The 15,381-nt window shown below is 39.2% G+C and overlaps 1 protein-coding gene across 6 annotated transcripts in view; it reads right to left on the reverse strand.

The window, feature by feature from the left end:
- Positions 1 to 15,381, reverse strand: part of HS6ST3 (heparan sulfate 6-O-sulfotransferase 3) — a 642,842-nt gene that overhangs the window by 19,989 nt on the left and 607,472 nt on the right. The gene's annotated exons all lie outside the window — the stretch shown is intronic.

Below are 15,381 nucleotides of genomic sequence, written 5' to 3' on the forward strand. Positions count from 1 at the left end.
AGAAACTTCCCCTTATCCACTATTTGATCCCCCAAGGTATAGTAACTGTAGGGAGGAAAGGTAGATGAATGTTTACTCATGTTATTTCCTGGTTTTCAAAATCATAGACCGCTTTCCTAGAATCCCCCGGGGGAGCTTTATGTTGATGTCCTTTGTTTGTTTTTATATCATTATTAGCTTGTGAATCTAACCGCAGTGAGTTTCAATACATTGCAGTCATTATACTTACTTGATGTTCAAATTATCTACTTTTTGGCCAGCCGGAGCTTATTCAAGATGGAACCTGGGTCCCTTTATACAACCCTTGTAAGCCTTTTATGCATACTCTTTAAAGGATCTCGAACACTGCCAAAGTTCCATATTAACAAAGACCAAGAGAGATGGAGTTAGAGCCGGAAATATGGCACTGCTCTTACAGAACAAAATGATTGCCGCTCAGCCTCCCCTCCTGGCCAGCATCACCTCTCCTCCCAGCCAGTGTTACCTCTCTCAGTCCTGACCAGGCAATGTAACTGCCGCTCCTGCTAATTACACCTGAGCATTGAAAGGGAAACAGACCAGACACCATCTTTAACTCTCCCATGTCCTATCTAGGTCCAAACATCAGGAGGTTCTGCTCTCATTTCTTCTTCTCTTTTCCTTCTTCTATGCACGTACATGACATTTTCCTCTGTGTTAGGAACAATAGGCAGGGCTAGTGATTCATTTGTGACTGGATGCCATTGTCACTCCACAAACTAATCTAGGAGAAACCAAATTATGCTGGAAGTAACATGGAGCCCTCATCAGGTACTCTTCAAAATCCGCTTATTCACAATAACAGCCTGAGCTCCTTCTAGAAGCCCAGCTTATCACGTGGACACTCCATGGGGTCTTCCAGCTGCAGTGGGCTCTAAAGCACTGCTGTAATTTTGCCTAATTAATAAAGCAATGACAGAAATTGAGAAAAATATATGCATGATAATTTAAGTCTCCCAGGAAAAAAAAATCAATTCGTTCTGTCTAAACTTTGCCTTGGGTGCTCCCTTCATCAATTCAAGTGTGGAGCACAGTGACCTTAAGTTGCAAATATATTTCTTCAGGCGTGATTGAAGCATCCGAGAGGTAATAGCTTTCAATGTGCATTTCTTAGAGATTTAAAAACACTCAAATAAGGACATTTATTTTCCCACTTTACTCTGCTATATGTAAATCAGAGAAAATAATCTTTAAGACGTTCAAAATAAATGTAGCTTGGGGCTGCTAGAGTTAGCGTTACCTTTGTTGCAGTCAATACCTGGATTAAAAATAAGAGGATGCATCCCTTAAGATAAAAAAAAAAAAGAAGAAGAAGAATGCAACTGTAATGTCCTTGCTCTGTGAACTTCGCTCAACATACCTCCTCTGCATTTGTTATTTCTCTTGGTGGTAAGAATCTGGGTTTAATAATCAGGGAAAAAAAGGAGTAGTCTGTCTTTTAAAAATTGACACCGCTCCCATCCCTGAGTCTTCCACTGACATGATGTGAAATATGCTGATGTTAATCTCCAATGAAAAGCGATTCAAAACCATAACGCAGGCAAACAAATGTAACCAAAAAGAGAGAAAGAAAAAAAAAATCAACACAAAACCCAGCTAAAAGCGTTTCATCAGCTTTCAGTTTCGGTTTATTACGGCCACAAGAGGGCTCTCAAATCTTTCCAAACACTAGGGAAGGGCTGAAAACTGTTTTTCTACTAATTAATTTCCACAAATCAATATTACCTATTAATGTCCATTACAGAGACAAGCTACAGACTTCTGACACTTTATACTCAAGTTAAAGAGAGAATTTCCTATAAAAATTCTAGGGGCCTGCAGTGATTATAAGTCAAAACAAACAAACAAACAAACAAACAAAAACAAAATGAGTTGCACCTGTGATTTCCCGTGTCTGCTCTAGCATAAAAAATCCCAACACTGCACATTCCATCAAAGGTTAAAACTGAATTTGAAGCATTGTGTATATAATGGAATACATTGACCTCCAATGCATTTTAAAGGCTGTCTGCCTCCTTCCACCACATCATGCGCCCCCAAAACAGCCAAGGAGGCTGATAACACAAAAGTTAAAAAGCAGTGACCCTTTCCTGGGGCCAGGGGAGAAGTTGCTACATTAGTCCTGGAGGTTTTTGGCTCATGCTGAGAGCTTTATGGCGTTGATGTTTGCAGCCTACACCACAAAAGACGCTTGCAATGAAGGAGGGTACTTTAATTCTCCGTTAAGCCAGAAGACAGGGGTAGAATCTATTGTGGTACGTGGGCAGAAAAGGAGGTTTCAGCAAATAAGGACAAACTGGAAAGTCCGCTTTCTCCAAAGCTCTGGCAGAAGAGAATAGCACCTATCACCCCTACCTCAGGCAAAAATGGGAAGAGAATAGAAGTGCTCCCAAAACGTTCTGTCAGATTCATTAAAATATCAAAATCATCTTTGTACAAACTCAGGAAACCCCTCTGAGCTTTGATATGAAATGGCTTTTGATAATTGCCTTTTCTCTAATGGTGACATAGTCCCAGTGAAGGGTAAGGATTGGTAACAGCTTTACTAGCATAGGGCAGGAGTATTTCCACGGCATTTTGGGGATGTGGACCTTCTCTAGAACTGGCAACACAAAGAGGATTGAGGGAGGAGGGGGACACCAGCTAGGACAGCTCAGTTGTCCCTCCTGATCAGAGTTTCCACACATTCATTTTTTTTCTGAAATTCAGAATTATCATAGAGGAAGTCCCTGGTTCAGGAAAGGCCAGTGTTGTGCCTTTGACTCAGGCACCCAAGAGATGTGCTATGGAAAAACAAATTCTCTCTCATGAAATCCTACACTGCTTGGCATACGCCACAAAGGCAAATTGAACTGAACCTTGTGTAAAGTGTGTACATTTTTAACTAACACTCTTTAGAGTTAGTGGTTCCCCAAGTTTTTTTAAATTGAAGTTTAAATGACATACAATACAGTTGACCCTTGAACAGCGCAGGGGTTAGGGGCACCCACCCTTGGCACAGTCGAAAATCTGTTTATAACTTTTGACTCCCCCAAAACTTGACTAATAGTTTACTGTTGACCAGAAGCCCTACTGATACCATAAACAGGTGATGAACACATACTTTGCTTGTCATATGTATGATATACTGTATTTTTACCATAAAGTAAGCTGGAGAAAATAAAATGTTCTTAGGAAAATCATAAGAAACAGAAAATTCATTTACAGGACTGTCCATCCATTTATTTTAAAAAATCCAGCTATCAGTGAATTTGTTGTTCAAGGATGAATTGTATTATATTAGTTTCATGTGTATAACATAGTGATTCAACATTTATACACATTGTGAAATGCTCAGCATAAGTGGAGTTACTGTCTGCCACCACACAAAGTTACCACAATATTAATGACTATATTCCATATGCTTTTTCACCCCATGACTTATTTATTTTATAACTAGAAACTTGTACCTCTCAATCCCTTTCATCTATTTCATCCATCTCTACCAGTTTTTTCTTTGTATTTATGAGTCTGTTCTGGTTTTTGCTTATTAGTTCTTTTTTTCATATTTCATATATAAGTGAAATTATATGGTATTTGTCTTTCTATCACTTATTTCACTTAGCATTATACCCTCTAGGTTCATCCACATTGTCACAAGTGGCAAGATCTCATCCTTTTTTATGGTTGAGTAATATTTCATTATAAGATATATATATATGAATATATATCTCACAATCTCAATGATATACATATCTCACACATCTTCTTTAGCCATTCATCTAACAATGGACACTTGGGCTGCTTCCGTATCTTGGCTATTGTAAATAATGCTGCAATAAACATAGGGGTGTCTATGTCTTTCTGAATTAGTGTTTTCATTTTCTTTGGGTAAATATCCAGTAGTGGAATTGCTGGATAGTAGAGTAGTTCTATTTTTAGTTTTTTGAGGAAACTCCATACTGTTTTCCACAGTGGCTGTACCAATTTATATTCCCACCAACAGTGTGTGAGGGTTTCTTTTTCTCCACAACCTCACCAACACTTATTATTTCTTGTCTTTTTGATTCTAGCCATTCTGACAGGTATAAGATGATATCTCCTCGTGGTTTTGATTTGCATTTCAGTGGTTCCCCAAGTTGAATTTCCAGTTTAGGTAGCAGTAGTCCCTCTTAATTTGCCTAAATCTTTTTTTTTTTTTTTTAATTTCAAAAGGCGCGTCCTAAGAGATCATGTTTTTTTCAGTTCTAATCCAGAATTCCATTCAAATCCTTTCTCTTCATCACTTTGCATGTTACTTTTGTGTTGTCTCACATCTATCCCAGAATACTTTCATTCAGACAACCTCAGAAAGTTGACCTTCTCATGGGACATCGCTTGTTAAAACATTCTGGCCATGACCTGGGATTGAAGTTTAATCTAGGACTTAGGTAGGTGTATACATGAGGGCCCTCAGCTTGGTTTTGACTCAGAGCCCTCCCCTTCCAGAAGGCAACTAGGACTGAGGCAGACCTTGTGAAGGAGGAGGTCAAGCAGTAAGGAGGTAGAAACATACCCTTAACTGATCCCAGGGCATTTTGTTTTTGGACAAAGCACATCTAGTCAAGATTAAGTATATATTTTGAAATATATTTTGATCTATATACTTAAAATCACTCAAGGTTATAAAGAGATGGAATTTCCCACCTCTCAGCAGAGGGCAAATGTTATAGATTGTGTTTGTGTCCCCCCCCCCTCCCGCCAAATTCACATGTTGAAACTGTAACCCCCAATGAGAAGGCAGGGCTTTTGGAAGGTGACTAGGTTTAGCAGAGATCAGGGAGTGGAGCCCCCATGATGGGATTAGTGCTCTCATAAGAAGAAAATGATACCAGCGCTTGCCCTCTTTACCACAGAAGGATACAACAAGAAGACATCTCTTTGCAAATCAGGAAGAAGGTCTTACCAGACACCAAATGTGCACCCTGGTCTTGAACTTTCCAGCCTCCAGAACTGCGAGAAATAAATTCCTGTTGTTTAAGCCACCTAGTCTATGGTATCTTATTATAATAGCCCAAATTGATCAAGATAGCAAAGGTTGGTGTTTTTGAGAAAATAAGGGAACACTTTGTCCACAACACTTCCCCTCTCATAGAATATCCATTGCAACATATCTGGCCATGTTAAAACCTGCTTTCTAAAGAAATTAAATGACTAAATGATCTGCCATGATGGGCTGGGGTTGGGGCTGAGGTTTTGCAGGAAAAATCTTTCTCAAGTTAGAATTCACGAGCTCAACTGCTTGTCTTCACTAATCAACTCAAAACCCATCACTGATCTCCCATTGAGAAGTGTTATGATTTAATTATGTTGCCCCAAAAGATGTTGAAATCCTAACCCCCAGTACTTGTGAATGTGACCTTATTTGGAAATCAGGTCTTTGTAAAGAATCAAGATGAGGTCATTAGTGTCTTCAGTATGGCTAATCCATTATGGCTGGTGTCCTTGTAAAGAGGACATTTGAACACAGAGACAATGTGAAAAGGGAAGACAATGTGAAGACACAAGGAGAAGATGACCATCTATAAGCCAAGGAATGTCTGAACATACCAGAAGCTAGGAGAAAGGCCTGGAACAGATTCTCCCTCACACAACTAGAAGGAATCAACCCTGCCAACATCTTGTTTTAGGCTTCTGGAGTCCAGAACTGTGAAACGATACATTTCTGTTGTTTTAGCCACATAGTTTTTGGTACTTTAGCTACAGCAGCCCTGGAAAACTAATGGAGGGGAGATATTTATTAGAGAAATAGAAGAACACAATGGCAGAGGAAACCCACACTAGCTACCCACATTAATAAGCCTAGTTTTTCTCTATAAATATGGATGGACAATTAAGGTTTACTAAACTTTGGAGGGAAAAAAATGAATAAACAGAATAATTGCCTGGGAGAAATAGGCAATTTAATAAACAAAAGGTATTATTCTGACTATCCTGGAAAGTTATTGAATCCATTAAATAAGAATGGGATAGTAGGAAAAAGAACATGAAAGAGTTTTTAGAAATTAATTTATATTCATATATGTGTTTGACCTGAAAAAAATCATTAGATGGAATAAGTGATAGGATCCAGGAAACCTGGCAGATGGGGAGGGAGCAGATGTGGAAAATATGAGGAATTAAGGGACAAGGAAATCGATACTATAGGTCTAATACCTGTCTAGAAAAAACGGCCAAGAGAGAGTAAAGAAAAAAACGAGAAACTACAGGAAGAAATAATGAAAGTAAAAGTAGAGTATTTCCTAAGCCTAAAAAAACATGAATTTTCAAATTGAAAAGTCCTGTGAAATTCAAGGAATGTAAATGAAATCTTAGAGCCCCAAAGATAAAGAGAAATGACCAAAAGCTTCCAGAGAGGAGGGATCTAAAAAGAGATGGGATAAAATAAAAATTAAATTGCTAACAATTTTCTTATCAGAATTCTGAATGCTAGAAATATTGGATCAGTGACTTCAAAATTCTGAAGGAAAATGACTTTTAAAGGTGGAATTTTCTACCTAGTCAAACTATCAATTAAGCGTAGAATAAAATCAGGAAGTCTACCTCTTCCACACTCTCTAGAAAGGAAATTCTATATTCTAGAAAACATCCCAACATAAGTAAAAAGAAATCCATGAAAAAGAGGTGGGATCTAAGACAGTGAATTAACAGTCTACAAGGGAAAGATTTACTAAGATGACAACTCAGATATCTCCAAGAGGAGGAAAGTGAGAGATGAAGTGAGAGAAAAGTGGTTTCCTTTCAACAAATACCAGTATTCATAGATCGTATATTTTAGACAATAATGATGAAAGAGGCATAGAATTCTTCTCTCCATTAGATAAAAGAAAGACAATTGACAATTCCAGGAAAAACAAAAAGCTGAAAGAGAAAGTCACAAGATGTGAAGCAAACTAAAACATGGTAATATTTTAAGGACTAAATAGAATGCATGAAAGGAGAATCCATTTGACTTGGTGTGATTTGGAGGAACCCGTGTACATTTCTTTTTTTGTGAGTTCAATCACACTCTTTGTGAATATTTACATGGTCACATTAGGCATGTTGTTTACTGTAGGTTTTTTAATTTTTAATTTTTAGAATCTTACAGAACAAGTTCCGAAGCCTATGTTTCATTGAAGGCCAGAATGAAAATATTCACAAAAGCCTTACAAAATGAAGGTAAGGCCAATAGATGTTGAGGGTGGTGTGACTTGAGGGGGAACAAAGGGAACTAAATGTGCCTTAATGTCCCCATTTTCCATGATGGAGTGCCAACACAACTCTTGGAGAGAGAGAAAGTAATAAACTTTTATTCATTGAGTAACAAATACTTGCTGAGCCCCTACATAGCAGGGGCAGGAGTAGAAGTGGCACACCAGTAAAGAGGCTGTGGTCCAGGGTCTTATTCCCTATTGCACAGTGACACCATCAGTGATAGAGTGCATAATGGAGTATACCCTTCTCAAGAAGGAGAGATGCACATTGATGCCTTTTCCCACCCTTGCATTCAGTTGAAATGACATGAGAGAGGTTCTCCTAAAGTCAGATGTAGAGTCCACCCCATACCTTTTTCTTTCCTAGTTTTGCTTTTCTTTCTTCTTGTCACATCCTGGGATAGCGGAAATACACATATGCTACTATTTTTCTGGAAGTAAATTGCAAATTTATCTTGATGATCAACTAACTTCAGAACCAAGGGCTTTATATGTAGTTCCTGTGCCAGGCCAGATATCTGATTAGAGAACAGGCAAGGCTGATCTCACAGGTACTATGATCAGAGAAGACCAGAAGGAAGCAGGTCCTGAGTCCTAAGAAAATCTGAAGATAAGAAGCTGATAACCCTATACCATATTCCTTCAGGTTCAAATCTGCAGGAGTCAACTGAAAACATGAAACCTTCCAGCAAATCCTAAGTCAGGGTATCAAAAATATATCCAATATCAATGCTTAAGAGGGGTTTGTGTTCATTTTTAAACATATTCAGAAGGAGAAAAGACACCATGTGTGATATTGTGATTTATAATAAGAAATATGTATTTGGTGTTCATTCCTCATATTCAGAAGGAGAAAAGACACCATGTGTGATATTGTGATTTATAATAAGAAATATGTATTTGGTGTTCATCTAGTTCCTGGCACAGAGCTCCTAAACCCTTGGAATTTCCTGAAGTGCTGAGCCCATAAAGTTGTCTTTTGTTATGTTAATTAGGGGATTGCTGGAAAGCCCCTAGGTAACCTAAGGATGGGAGATGGTTGCCAGGGTTGAACCAACCATGTGAGTAGTTCCATCTGGACCTTCAGTATCAGACCTGACCCCTCAGGAAGGAAGAGTTCGATCGCCAATGGACAAGGATTTAATCAATCAAAACCCTGTGTAATGAAACCACCATTAAAAAAATTAAAAAAAGGACCGGTTTCTGAGAGCTTCCAGGTTGGTGAATATGAGGAGATATGTGGAGAGTGGCTACTTAGAACATAGAAGCTTCGCACCGTTTCCCCATACCTTGCCCTATGCATCTCTTACACCTGACTGTTCCTGAGTCATATCCTTTTATAATAAACTGGTGATCTAGTAAGTAAAATATTTCTCTGAGTTCTGGGAGCCTTTCTGTCAAACTAATTAAACCCAAGGAGGAGGTGGAGGGAAACTGATTTGCAGCCAGTTGCTCAGAAGCAAAGGTTAAGGTTAACAGCTTGGGCTTGCACCTGGTGTCTGAAGAGGTGGTGGGGAGGTGGGGAAGGCAGTCTTGTAGGACTGAGCCCTTAACCTGTGGGATCTGATACTTTATCCTGGTAGATGGTGTCAGAATGGAGTTGAATTGTAGGACACCCAGCTGGTATCAGAGAACTACTTGGTGGAGTAGGAAAACCCTCCACACATAGTAATTAGGATTAGAATTATACATTGATTGGCTGACAACTTTATAATGAGCAGAGATTCACCTAATAGTTGGGAGTAACTGATTATCTCCAGGCTTGAAGAATAAAAGGTTAGCAAGCTGACAACTATTAGCAGGCAAACTGCCCGTCTATGCAAACGTCATTGTTCTTATGTGCCAGTGAGGAAGAAAAAAAAATGCTGAAAGGTTAATTTTAAGATTCAACTTCCAAATTCTTCTTAGGAAAAGAACTGTTCTAGCTTAGTGGAGGCCTCATGGTAGAGGTTTGCAGGGAAATATTGGCCAGCAGGAAGTTCTGGTGGCAGGGTGGTTGAAAAGATTTGCAGAAAAGAGATGACTAATATTAACTCTTAAATTGATCTCTTGTGATTCTGTACGGTAAGCCCTCCTTGCCACCCCAAGCCATCAGTAATGTCTGGTATACAAACAAACATCTTGTGTGGGTGGTGGATTGGGGCAATCCGGGACAAGGGGCTGACCTCTTTAGCCTAGCTAGGATTGGAATGCCACTGAATTCAGGCCATCCGAGCCAAAGGTGACCTTGAAAAGGAATGAAGTTCTCTCAGTGCATAGAAGACCTGGGGAAGGATATGTGCTCCCTTGCCTATCCAACCTCCAGACCCTGATTCTGACAGTATGATCCCAGCCCACCTGGTAGAACTTACTGCCCCCTCCCGCCCCCGCCCCCCCCCCACCACCAAGCACATACACTCTCTGACCAAGATTCCCCAATGACCAAAGTCTATTCTGAGCATATTCTTTCTGATCTAATAGAAACAGAATCTTCTAGCTTGGCTGTGACTCGGGCGTGGGACCCAGATATTCTTGGTTCTCCTACACTTCCCTCTTGGATTTCAAGCTTTGATATTCTTCATATTTTAAACAAGGCTTTCTTTGGGTATAAATAGACTAAATTACAGTGGTAGGTACAAATGGTTATTTATTATATGTGTTCGACTTTCTAATTTATTTTTAATGGGACTCCTATTCATGTTTTTTATTCATTAACTCAATCCACAGATACTTACATACCTACTGTGTTGCAGCCACTGTATGTTCTAGTTTATGAAGTAATTCCACCCTTTGGTACATTGTAACAAATGTATTTGCTTCCTAATACAAAAAAAAGTTGAATAATATTAAGCTTTTTCTTTGGTATTCTTTTTACAAATAACTGTACTTTTCCTATTTACATAGAGCTCCAGACATTTATTGAACATTTTCCAACGATTCTTTAACACTCCAGCCAAGTGGGTAAAAAAGAATTGCTATTCTGATTCTAAGATGATTTAGGAACAGGGCTCAAATCATATCAGAAGGAGAAAAGCCCTTTAAAAATAGGACTCTTTCTTTTGGATTCCTCTCTGCCAAAGCAGAGCAGGGCAGGGTCTCTAGATGATGCCTTATCACTTCCTAGCTAACATGCTGAAGAGATTTCCTTTGCAGCCCCAAGGTAAATAACAAGAATGGCTTTTCATTTCTGCTGTTGGTTTTACACCACTAAGAATGTTCATTTTGCTTCATTAACAAGGAAAAAGACTCACACTGTCTAGGGGCCTGCTGCTCCTTCATACAGAACATTGTTTCCTTATCACTTGTCCTAAACAGACCCAATTGAGTTGGGAGGTCTCTAGAGAATTTGTTTTGGATGGCCCCTATTATTAGTACTTAGTGTATTGTTCACAGCACAGAGGCCTATAATTAAGCTGCAGGAAAACTTGAATGGTGATTTCTCATTTTTGACTAACACAAGTAATAGAAAAATTGCCTAAGCTCTTTTGCTACGCTTTTGTTGTTATTTTGTTTTGTGTTTCATGGACAGTTTTCCATTAGGTAAAGGCAAAGCAGATTCCCTCACCCCAAAACACACCCAAGCCAATTCCCCAAAGTCAGGGCAGCTTATATTTCCCTCTATTTCAACTTCACAATTAATCCGTTTTTAGAATTGTCCTAAGACTTGCTCATTAGACAGAATCCAAGCTGTGACACCACTTACTTGAACAAATTAGTTAACCTTTCTGAGCTTTACTTTCCTTGTTTCTAAATGGTGATAAAAATAGTACCAAGCTCATAGGGTTTCCTTTGAGGATTTAGTGAGACACAATATGGAAAAATCTTGGCACAGAGCCTATCACATAATAAGCATTAAATGAAGGTCAGCTATTCTCATCATTCACTATGTTTTAGGATAATAATAATAATAATAATAATAATAAAATAATAATAATAAAATGAAAACAACCTACACAAATACTTTTCATGGAGCACTTCCATGTGCCTGGTGAGGGGAGAAAATAGATCTTCCTCCTTTTCTTTTCCACGTCTTTGTCTGCCTCACTGAAGGAGGGAGAGGGATTTCTAATCAATTGGTTTGAGTCCAGAACGTGATGAAGCCATGCTTTCCTGATAAGAAGGGTTAGCAGACCTTCAAAGGAAGCCATCTTGGTGAAACCACCCTGTACATGCTTCCTTCATTGGGGGGGAGCCATGATGTCTCACTGCAGCCTCTAGATCTATATCACATTCTCCAAATCAGCTTTGACCTGATTTTAGCCTTGCAAGGTGTTGGATGCCATCTCAGTCCTTAATCAAGAAGAACTTTGATTCCTACTTGGCATTTCTTCCCTGGTCAGGAATCCTAACTGTAGCATTCTTGTGTATTGGCCATAATACCATCCTAATAGTACCAAGATCTCATTCCAATCTCTGGCCTCAGGCACTGTCACAGGCTCTATGGAAACATGACCTCATGTAAGCTCCATATTCCTCAGGGAGGAAGGCATCATTATCTTCAACTTTCAGAAGACCACACCAGGTTTAGAGAGGTTACAACCTCTGTCCCAGAACTAATAAGTGCTAGAGCCAGCATGTAAATCCAGGCCTGCTTAACTGTGAAGTCAGTGTCTATAAGCCTTATTCATTGCTTCCTTGAATGTGCTAGGATTCATAATTAGTGCCATGGATATCAAGATAATTAAAACACAGCCCTTACTTCACAAAGTCTAGATCAGGGCCAGTACTGTGTCCCACCAAGTGTGGTCTGCAGACCCCTTGCATACATGATTTGAGCTACTTCTTAATGTGTAGGTTCCTAGCCCCTGTCTTAGTCCATTCAGGCAGCCATAGTAAAAATACCACAGACGGGGTGGCTTAAACATAAGCATTTATTTCCCAGAGTTCTGGAGTCTGGGAAGTTGGATTCAGTGTCTGGTGAGGACCGTCTTCCTGGTTCATAGATGGCTGTCTTCTTGTTGTGTCCTCACAGGGTGAAAGAGATGAGAGAGTTCTCTGCTGTCTCTTCTTATAAGGGTACAAATCCCATTCACGAGGGCTCCACCTTCATGACCTAATCAGCTCCAAAGGCCCACCTCCTATTACCACTACATTGGGGGTTATGTTTCAACATATAAATTTGGGGGCTGTATATAAATATTTAGTCCTTAATATTGCTCCTCCCTTATCTATGCTGAATTAGAATCTCTCTGAAGCAGATCTGAGGATTCTGCATTTTTTTTAATGTGTCACCAGGTGACTCATAAAGTAATTAAAAGTTGAAAACTACTAGTTTTAAATTTAAAAGTAAAAGACAAGACAGAATAAGGAATAGCATATTCTTAGGAAATTCTCCTAAAACATTCATCCATAAGGGTGTTCTTTTCACCAAATGTTATCTTTTTCTAAATTCTTAGCCTGAATATTTTCTGGGGTTGCTTAAATCCACCAAACATAATTCTTAGTTAGGAAGAATCATGTTAGCATCGGATTACAATAAAAATTTTATTACTAGGCTTCACTTTAAAAAAAAAGAGGACATTATTACAGGCCTAACAAGGACCATTACTCAAGCGTGATGAATGCAAAATCAGAGGTCCAAGAGCTTTTTCCTTGAGTCTAAAATATTAAGCCAATAGCTCAAATGGTTAGAGGTGGATCTATAAATTCTGCTCAGATTAGCATGTATTTTGTTTTGTTCTTTGTGTGTGTGTGTGATTTATTTATTTTATTTTATTTTATTATGTTATGTTAATCACCATACATCATTAGTTTTGATGTAGTGTTCCATGATTCATTGTTTGTGTAAAACACCCAGTGCCCTCTTTAATACCCATCACCAGGCTAACCCATTCCCCCACGCCCCTCCCCTCTAGAACCCTCAGTTTGTCTCTCAGAGTCCATAGTCTGTCATGGTTCGTCTCCCCCTCCGATTTTCCCCCCTCCTTCATTTTTCCCTTCCTACTATTTTCTTTTTTTCTTTTTTTAACATATAACGTATTATTTGTTTCAGAGGTACAGGTCTGTGATTCATCAGTCTTACACAATTCACAGTGCTCACCATAGCACATACCCTCCGCAATGTCTATCACCCAGCCACCCCATCCCTCCCACCCCCCACCACTCCAGCAACCCTCAGTTTGTTTCCTGAGATTAAGAATTCCTCACATCAGTGAGGTCATATGATACATGTCTTTCTCTGACTGACTTATTTCGCTTAGCATAATACCCTCCAGCTCCAGCCATGTCATTGCAAATGGCAAGGTTTTGGGTTTTTTGATGGCTGCATAATATTCCATATATATACCACATCTTCTTTATCCATTCATCTGTTGATGGACATCTTCACTCTTTCCATAGTTTGGCTATTGTGGACGTTGCTGCTATAAACATTGGGGTGCACGTACCCCTTCAGATCCCTACATTTATATCTTTGGGGTAAATACCCAGTAGTGCAATTGGTGGGTCGTATGGTAGCTCTATTTTCAACTTTTTGAGGAACCTCCATACTGTCTTCCAGAGTGGCTGCACCAGCTTGCATTCCCAAAATGTGTAGGAGGGTTCCCCTTTCTCTGCATCCTTGCCAACATCTGTCATTTCCTGACTTGTGTTCATTTTAGCCATTTTGACTGGTGTGAGGTGGTATCTCACTGAGGTTTTGATTTGGATTTCCCTGATGCCGAGCGATGTTGAACACGTTTTCATGTGTCTGTTGACCATTTGGATATCTTCTTTGGAAAAATGTCTGTTCATGTTTTCTCCCCATTTTTTTGATTGGATTATTTGTTCTTTGGGTGTTGAGTTTAATTAGTTCTTTATAGATTTTGGATACCTGCCCTTTATCTGATATGTCATTTGCAAATCTCTTCTCCCATACTGTTGGTTGTCTTTTGGTTTTGTGGACTGTTTCTTTTGCTGTGCAAAAGCTTTTTATCTTGATGAAATCCCAATACTTCATTTTTGCCCTGGCTTCCTTTGCCTTTGGCAATGTTTCTAGGAAGAAGTTGCTGTGGCTGAGGTCTAAGAGGTTGCTGCATGTGTTCTCCTTTAGGATTTTGATGGACTCCTGTCTCGCATTGAAGTCTTTCAACCGTTTTGAGTCTATTTTTGTGTGTGGTGTAAGGAAATGGTCCAGTTTCATTCTTCTGCATGTGGCTGTCCAATTTTCCCAACACCATTTGTTGAAGAGACTGTCTTTTTTCCATTGGCCATTCTTTCCTGCTTTGTCGAAGATTAGTTGACCATAGAGTTGAGGGTTCATTTTTGGGCTCTCTATTCTGTTCCATTGATCTATGTGTCTGTTTTTGTGCCAGTACCATACTGTCTTGATGATGACAGCTTTGTAATAGAGCTGGAAGTCCGGAATTCTGATGCCACCAGCTTTGCTTTTCTTTTTCAACATTCCTCTGGCTATTCGGGGTCTTTTCTGGTTCCATACAAATTTTAGGATTATTTGTTCCATTTCTTTGAAAAAAGTTGATGGTATTTTGATAGGGATTGCATTAAACGTGTAGATTGCTCTAAGTAGCATTGACATCTTCACAATATTTGTTCTTCCAATCCATGAGCATGGAACGTTTTTCCATTTCTTTGTGTCTTCCTCAATTTCTTTCATGAGTACTTTATAGTTTTCTGAGTGCAGATTCTTTGCCTCTTTGGTTAGAGTTATTCGTAGGTATCTTATGGTTTTGGGTGCAATTGTAAATGGGATCGACTCCTTAATTTCTCTTTCATCTGTCTTGTTGTTGGTGTATATAAATGCAACTGATTTGTGTGCACTGATTTTATAACCTGTCACTTTACTGATTTCCTGTACGAGTTCTAGCAGTTTTGGGGTGGAGTCTTTTGGGTTTTCCACCTAAAGTATCATATCATCTGCAAAGAGTGAGAGTTTGAATTCTTCTTTGCTAATTTGGATGCCTTTGATTTCTTTTTGTTGTCTGATTGCTGTGGCTAGGACTTCTAGTACTATGTTGAATAGCAGTGGTGATAGTGGACATCCCTGCCGCGTTCCTGACCTTAGGGGGAAAGCTCTCAGTTTTTCCCCATTGAGAATGATATTCACTGTGGGTTTTTCATAGATGGCTTTTATGATAGTGAGGTATGGACCCTCTATCCCTACACTCTGAAGAGTTTTAATCACGAAAGGATGTTGTACTTTGTCAAATTTTTTCTGCATCTATTGAGAGGA

Source organism: Zalophus californianus, chromosome 3 (assembly GCF_009762305.2).
Source record: "Zalophus californianus isolate mZalCal1 chromosome 3, mZalCal1.pri.v2, whole genome shotgun sequence".
In the NCBI taxonomy this organism is placed as follows: Eukaryota; Metazoa; Chordata; class Mammalia; order Carnivora; family Otariidae; genus Zalophus; species Zalophus californianus.